This window comes from Triticum dicoccoides, chromosome 2A, assembly GCF_002162155.2.
Source record: "Triticum dicoccoides isolate Atlit2015 ecotype Zavitan chromosome 2A, WEW_v2.0, whole genome shotgun sequence".
NCBI classification, from domain to species: Eukaryota; Viridiplantae; Streptophyta; class Magnoliopsida; order Poales; family Poaceae; genus Triticum; species Triticum dicoccoides.
In genome coordinates this window covers 695,777,782-695,784,768 of record NC_041382.1, presented here as the reverse complement: position 1 = coordinate 695,784,768, position 6,987 = coordinate 695,777,782, and the positions used below count along the sequence as shown (strand labels likewise).

The 6,987-nt window shown below is 40.2% G+C and overlaps 1 pseudogene; it reads left to right on the top strand.

Annotated features, from left to right (window-relative positions):
• Positions 1 to 359: 359 nt before the first annotated feature.
• LOC119351936 lies at positions 360 to 3,582 on the top strand (annotated as a pseudogene).
• Positions 3,583 to 6,987: the final 3,405 nt, after the last annotated feature.

Sequence of the window (6,987 nt, the reverse complement as noted above, 5' to 3'; positions counted from 1 at the left end):
ATATAAATATGAGATAAATAGTATTCTACTTTCTTCCCCAAAGAGCTTATATGGAAATTATGTTCATGTTGGTTGTTAGCTACATCTATAACAAAAGGACCTTTGTAGGAGAGTTCTTGAAAATAACTAATACAATTCGGAATAATCATTGAATAGTCATAGCAGAAATCCAAACTTGGAAAGTGTTTCCTACATAGATTCAACTCTCGGGTGAAACTTGAGTGGTATCATATGCCATTGTTACCATTGCAAAGAATTATGCTAATGTATCATACATCTTATATTGTATTATAGAGGGAGGAGTGACGGCCATCAGTAAAGGTCCAATCTTGGTACATCATAAGAAACGGTATAGCACTATGGGCTTGGTAGATAATAAGAAAAATGTCAAATTAAAGGAAGAGGAAGATGAAAATGTGAATGCAAAAGAGAAAAGAAAGAAAAATAAAGATGAAGGTGATAAGAAAATAGAGGAGAAAAAATTCCTCAAAGAGGAAGATGGCTAGATACAAGGAGGAGAAAGAGAAGAAAACAAGAGTTGTTAGGAAGGATGATGAGGAGAAGGAGAGGGAGGATCGGAGGAAAAGAAAGGGAAATGTGAAGAATGTGATGTCACATAAGGAAAGAGAGGATAATGAGAATGAGAAAGACGATCAGGAGCAGCGAGAAATTCGGAAAGAGAAATAGGAGGAGCCAATGGAGATAATTGAGCAGAAGTTAAGGAAGGACATTGATAAAGAGGAAGAGGAGTCGAAGAAAAGGGTTGAGAAGGACCAGAATGATAAAAATTACCCCCACTTCTTTAGGGCGTTTATATCCCATTCATTTATGGAACAAGTGGTAGTTTTCTTCATCATATTAATAAACAAAGAGACTAACTCATTGCTGTTCTATTTTTACCTACCATATTTTGCATGATTGCTGCGAAGATTATCTTTTCCATTGTGGTTCACTTTTAGGAATGGTGCTCTCTAATTTGATAGCGTTACATATATAGTATATTCCACCCAATAGATTTTTTGTAAAATTATTGATTAATATGTTTCAAACATGGACTATATAATGTTTTCTGCCGTTCAGAAGGATACACGAGGTAGCATATCCAACATATAAACTACTTCATGAAAGTTGATATCTTTTGTATTTACAAAAACATATAGATTGTAAATAAAGGAGACATATGTAACATTTTTGCAAAATTTAAGGCCAATTGAGTAGTGGCTGATAGCTTGGATTGGACTATAGGAAGGCAAGGTTAAATGCCATATATGCATGTTTGGGTTGTGCTCGACATGGTCACCCATTACTAATTAATTTGTATGATAACATATGTTGCAGAAAATTCCAGTAGGATTCCACAAATACTTGGAAGAGTGTACATGAATGGTTTTCCTGAGAGGTCCAAGCAGGAATAAATGGCCCATAGAGCTGGCTAAAATCTCAGGGGAGATACGCTTTGTGCGTGGATGGAAGGAGTTCCTCTCGGACCATTGTGTCGGGTATGGCTGGCTGCTAGTATTCCGTTATGACGGGCAGTCACAGTTCTCAGAGACAGTTTTCTTCCAATCTTCTTGCAAGGATCCGTATGCATCTCTCGCCTAGCCGCAACACAAGGACATCTACATGACTAGAGAGGAAGAGAAATGTCCCACGAGCACCAATGCATATTGTACTTCCCCAGAAGAAGAAGAAGACACTCACACTAACACCAGTGCAGTTGGTACACCACAAAATAAAGCTTCAGAAGAAAAAGAAGATGCTTCAGAAGAAGAAGAGGCAGTGGCAGAGGAAGATGCATTATCAAAATCTCTGGAGAATGAGGAAGACAGTGAAGCTCGCATGTGCAGGGATGATGCGCTGGAACCAACACAACAACAAAAGGAGTATTGCCAAAAGACCGAGGATGGTTTTTTTGTCAGGAAGAGGGCTAGGTTCAAGAAGGTTGATGATATCATGGCAGAAGTGGACCAATCTAGCAAGTCCAAGCTCGCAAAGTGGAAAAATTCTGAAGCTCCATCTGGTGATCCTGCTTTTTGAGGGAGCAGCATCAAGTGACTGTTTGGCAGGTAATTAAGAAGAACCCTTTGATCGAGCGATTTCAAAATATTTAGTACTTCTAGTACCTTTTACGTATATATTGGTACGAGATGGCTTGATGTTGTAAAATGATTCTTATACTCTTGTTATTGAGCTAACCATTGTCCTTGTGCACATCAAACTGTAAGAGAATCGGAGCATCGTCCACCCAAGAAGTCCAAGGCTGAGGAGATAAGGTCTCCATTTGGTGATTCAGCTTCTAAGGCAGCATCATCAGGTGACAATTTTGTAGGTAATTAAGAATAAGCATCTAATGGATTGAATTCAAATTAACTGTTGTGATGGATAAATGTTGTCAAATGATTAATAGGCTCTTGTTCTTTGGCTAACCTATGTGCACAACCATTGTAAGTAGAGTTTGCTAGTCGACCATCCAAGAGTCCCAGGCTGATGGGAAAAGCTCTACTGCTCCTTTAATTGTTTATACCAGGTCTGTTGTTTCAGCATCTAAAAGAGCTTCTAAAGGGGCAACATGAAGTGGAAATTTTGCAGGTAACTAAGAAGAAGCATCCAATCAAGAATCTATTTCAAAATGAGTAGTACTTGTTTTACATGTGCACACACATACATATTGTTTGAGATGGCTTAGATGGTGTGTCAGTTTTGACCCTGGTAGCTAGATATAGCACTGGTCTTGTACTATAAAATGATTCCTATCTATATGCTCTTGTCATCGAGCTAATGAAATTTGCCCGCCTATAGTTCGTACATGTGTATTCACGCCAAAATCCATGTGCAGGCACATATCTTTTGGTAACAAATATGGTATGGAGGCCCAGTTCACGATGTTCAACAAGAGCAATGATGAAAACCAACCCGGCAAAGGAAAATCTTCTTTCTTCCTTCCTTCCTTCCTGTAAACCAACCTTCTGGTACTAATTAGAACAAACTTGAAGTGAACTATCCACATATATATAGTCTTCATCTTTTTATACTAGTTCTCATAAGGGTTACGAGAAGGCTGGGATTAACATCGCAGAGGCGTCTAGTAACTCAATGGGAGAAGGACAATGCCATGGAGAGGGCACGGAGTTTCAAATCCATGAGGCCCTTCACCGTCAAGGCAATGAAGCACAACAATGTCTATGCCTGTACTTCATGGTAATTGATCAATTCAGTTTCTTCTCTCGAAACTCATATTCTAAAATTGTGTTGCTCTCTGACTGATTGTGATCGACCTGCAACTGCAGATCATCTCGCAAGTTCATGGAAACATTCCTCCCTAAAGACAGCAGGACAATGACGCTATGGGACCCGTAGGCGAAGCCGTGGAAGGTCTGGTACAAGTACACTGGCAGTGAGTGTCCCCACGCGGTGTTGAGCGCTGGATGGGGCGCACTCGCCATGGAGAACAACCTGGAGAAGTGGGACATGTGCGTGTTCGAGCTCTTGGACCAAGAATACAACATCAAGTTGCACGTCCACAAGGTCTTCTTGATGACCACCCCATGTGTCCTCGCCCAAAAACCTCGCATAGATGAGTGATAATTCATGCATAGACATTTTGATCTTGTGTTGTTGACAAGGGAGGCACACCATTCCATCATATCATTGTTAAAACATAACATCTAGAATTATAATGTTTGTTGCTGCAACTAATTACCGGATTCTCGTTGCCCAATCCCCTTCATAATATAAGCATGTAGTATGTACTTTCCTTTCTTGTCCAAGCCCCAATCCCCACATAACCTAGGGTTTCCCGTTGCCCAATTCCCTTTACATATAACCCCAAAATCCTGCAAAAATCCCACGAGCCGCCGCCGCCAACAACCAACCATCCTAGGGCTCGATTGAATCAAAGGCCCCTTGGTGAGGTCATCTGAAGATCCACCAAGATCTCAATTTGTTCACTACGCTTGGTAAGCCCTACATTCTGTATATTCGATCTATGCTAGCGCAATTCAATCTTTAGCCCATTCACACTATTATGGTTCTTAATCGGCTTGGGATTCTATAAATCTATGGTGCATATATTGCTTTTGTATTGCTTCCCACCACAAGAAATGGTGTATCCATGTTCATAGTTATTTCTGAATGTTTTAGTTCTGCATAGATCAGTGATACGTCTCCAATGTATTTATAATTTTTGCTTGTTCCATGCTGTTATATTATCATTCTTGGATGTTTTACAATCATTTTATAGCAATTATATATCATTTTTTGGGACTAACTTATTGACATAGTGCCTAGTGACATATGCTTGTTTTTTACTTCGCAGAAAATCAATACCAAACGGAGACCAAACACATCAAAACTTTTTGGAGAATTTTTCTAGACCAGAAGACACCTGTTGGGCCAAAGAAGTACCCGAGGGGGCTCCAAGGGGACCACAACCCACCTGGGCGCGCCTGGAGGCCCAGGGGCGCCCTGGTGGGTTGTGCCCACCTCGGCCACCTCCCGCACCGCATCTTTGCTCTATAAATACCCCGAAAATCCAAAAACCCTAGGGGAGTCGATGAAACACAATTCCAGCCGCGTAAGTTCCAGAACCACCAGATCCAATCTAGGCATAGTTCGTAGTAGGTCACACTATAGGTCAACTGTAATAATAACGTGAATCATAAAAAACCCCGGTTCCATGAGGAAAGAAATTGGTTGATCTTCATGTGGTCATGTGATGATGATCAAGCTCCTTGTGGTCATGTGATGATTACGATAGTATCATTGATACCGATGTTGGTTGACTAGGAGGTGATCGTGTGATGATCACAACGGTAAGTATGATTGATACATATGGTGTCTGTGAGATAACCTCCGTGATGAGAAAGTTCGTCCACGAGACCTTAAACATCGACTCCCTCTCTTGCTAGTCATAGCATCATCACATTCATATCATGCGTAACATGTATATGCCATGGTCATCCTCATATTTTCTAGTAGTATCATGTTTCTCATTGATAATAAACATGTAAATGCCATGCTGTTGTTTGCACTACTAGGAAAAGGCATGCTAGTGGCGCACCGAATTTGCCTTCTAATGGCGCACTACCGGTGCGCCACTGGCATCGCACCATTAGAATTAAATTCTAATGGCGCACCACCGGTGCGCCATTAGTATCTGGTGTTCTAATGGCGCACCACGTAGTGCGCCATTAGTATAGCCTGCAGTGCGCCATTAGATTGCCTCCCAGGGGGCCATATGTACCCATGTGCTTTGTCATTCTAATGGCGCACCAGCAGTTAATGCGCTATTAGTGTGATGATCACAGTGCGCCATTAGTGTCTTGTGTGGTGCACCATTAGTATGAATATTAGGTTTTATTTTTTTTTTGCTTTTCTGATTTTTGCACAGGTTGCAAAATATATTATTGGACAGAATATAGACAGCAGCACACAGTAACATCAGATTCATCGAATACAATAGAAGATTAGTCTTCGAATACAATTCATCATATTAGTCTCCGAATTCAAAAGACCAAACAAAGATAAAACATTACATGTCTCAAGACCGCGAGTATCGAGTTTGTCGAAAGTAATACTAATCGTAACAAGTCCTACTAATCATCATCATACAACTTCTACTCATTATTCATAACAAGTCATACGATCATCATCTTGATAGTCTTCGAACCAACCCTACTTAATTGTTCTTAGCACATGATCATCAGTATTAGGCAGGACCTAAATACCCTATTTAAGCTAAAATAGCATAAAACAATATAGACCCTGACTCTCCATTATGGAGAATGGAGAACATCCTGTCTCCAATTCTTGCGCTTCGCTTCCTTTTGCTTCCAAGAAGCTCCTTACGACTGTCCATACATTTTTTCCATCCTTTGATTTTCATGTCTCCACTTCTTTTAGAAATCTCGTATGGACAGTTGAGATTCGTAAGACGACCTGGCTGTATGTTCAAAACATTAACACTACCTTTCAGATACATCATATGAGGCACACAATTCTCTGGGATTATCTGTTGAAAAACATAGTAATAACTTCATAGTTAGCAATGATGTACTAGTTTTAGAAGTATGCAAAAGATGCACGGATGTCATAATAGTAAAAATCTTACCAGGGTATCTCCATGGTAGTTACCGTAGTTGAACACATGCACTAGTGGCACGTATTTACCATAATGTTGAGGAGTTTGATTGTAGATATTGTAATTCTCAATGTCAGTACAAAATCCGACCAAATGATTTTTCTCCTTGTAAGTTGTTAATTCGGAGCCATCGGTGTAGTGGGTTTTGTCTACCATCTCCCGCACATTCTTTGAACAATAAAAATAAGCTGTCAATGGAAATAAGATGTCAACTATTTTGAAATAAACAATATAAATTAGCTAATAACTATGTTTGAGAAACTCACATAGCGGTAGAACTGGAGGCGTATCAACAAGGACCCAAATGTCCATATTGTCTTGGTTGATGTCAGGATTACCAAGATCCATGGTGATAAGCATACCCTCATCAAAACCATATATCTTGCAAAATGCTTCCCAATTTTTGCAACCAAAATGGGTTACGCTCTCAAAATTATATAGATTTACTTCAGAGTCCACATCGTGATGAGTCCTTAGGTGAATTTTCTTTGTTTCAGAAATTTCATGGTCTTCAAAACCCATCCTCTCCAAGACATAGCGTCTTGCATGGCATGGGATAAGCTATACTTGAATTGTAAAAGATGAAAATTACACGTTGAAATAGTTGAAGTCATGCTTAATTATGAAAATAACACTTGTCATCGTTGTGTACCGTTTCAACTTCGAAGGTCTCCTCGAGCTTAATGCTGAAGCGCCGATCATCGTCCAGGTGAGGCATGTCGCACAGACCTCGATCGTCGTGGCACCAGTCGCACTCCGCCGGGAGACTTTCATCGTCCGATGATGATGACGACATATCCTACGTTCATAATTCAAAACTACATCATTTAGGGTTTGTCGACACCGAG